This window comes from Diadema antillarum, unplaced genomic scaffold (assembly GCF_040938485.1).
Source record: "Diadema antillarum isolate AM-2024a unplaced genomic scaffold, OU_Dant_1.0 scf00000059, whole genome shotgun sequence".
In the NCBI taxonomy this organism is placed as follows: Eukaryota; Metazoa; Echinodermata; class Echinoidea; order Diadematoida; family Diadematidae; genus Diadema; species Diadema antillarum.
Window position 1 is genome coordinate 307,970 of NW_027270948.1, and position 1,495 is coordinate 309,464.

Here is a 1,495-nt window from a genome sequence, read left to right on the forward strand (position 1 = left end):
TGGTAGAGGTTTTGTGAAGTCAATTTGTGTTTTGCATGGAAGAACAACATGAATGCATGCATGGAAGGAAGATGTGGGCGGGAGAACAACAAAATCCAAGATAGGAAGTGAGAGAGTTATAATGTTTCACATGTTTTACACATGGTGATATTGGTCGCAACATGATTCGGTGTTACACTTTCAGTTACTTTAAAACGAGGAATTTTCGTGTGCATTTTAATTTCTCGAATTTCGTGAGTGCCAAGATTCGCGAAATTAAAATGCACGCGAAAGTCCTTGTGTACACTATACGCATTGAACGCCAGTGGCATTTCGCGAAAATTTCATGCCACGAAAAAGGCTGTCGGCTCCTATTCGCGAAAAATTCATGCCGCGAATATATCATGTTTTACAGTATACCATGTATGTACATGTATATATCTGTCGCACGATTCACAAGGGAAGGCTTGTTCTTAACCCTATTCCCACCGGGGGTGGGGGCATTTTGGCCCCCCCCCCCCTTGACGTTTCGCGTGATTATTCCGCAACGCGCGATGCTCTCGCATCGACATTTTATGACTTTTTTCTTTCAAGTATCGCGCATCTTTTGAGACCAAATTTGTTGCTCCCAGGCATACCGTTCTGAAGCCACAAAAACATGATTTTGTGTACAAAGCCAATGTAAATTGTGTTTTTGCAATTAATTCATATAAAGATAAATATTTTTACTTCCAATGGCTGATAATGACTTATTTTAGCCTGACTATGCTTTAAACAGTTTCTGCGACAAATTTTAACGAAAAAAAACAAAAACAAAAAGTATAAAACAAAGAAATACATAAGAAATTTAATAAACAATAAAATACATAAGAATTGATTATGAAGCCAAACTTTTGCTTTGATATTGTTGTTGAGGATATTGAAAAGAATATGTTCACCAAAACTTAGAAGTCCTGGATCTTTATTTTTTTATTTATAGGCAAAAAAATATTTTTGCATAAATTAATGTAAAATACATGAATTAAAATTTGGAAAATCTAAACAGTCTTGTAGATTACATTGGCCTCTACCTTAGTGCAAATTTTTGCGAGGATTGCGCGATCCACGACTGAGATCCGAAGGGGGGGCCAAAAAGGCCCCGCGGTGGTTTCGAGTCCCTCAAAAACCCGATGGGATTAGGGTTATAGGGACAAGTACACCTTGATATACATGTGGATTGAGTGAATGCAGCGGTATATCGGAAGAACACATCAGTGAAAGTTTGAGGAAAATCTGACAATCCATTCAAAAGTTAGAAATTTTTGAAGTTTCTTTGCCCTCACTGCTGGAATAGAAGACTATTACAGTTTGTGATGTCACATGCGTAGAATAATATAAAAGAGTATTACAAGAATTTTATTTTTTGAAAAACTACACATTCCCTCGCTTTGTCACTGACATTAATTCCCCCAGTGTTCTGAAGAGGCAAGTCAAGTGCTCTTTTATCATGCAACTAGCAAGAAAAGTAAAAATATGT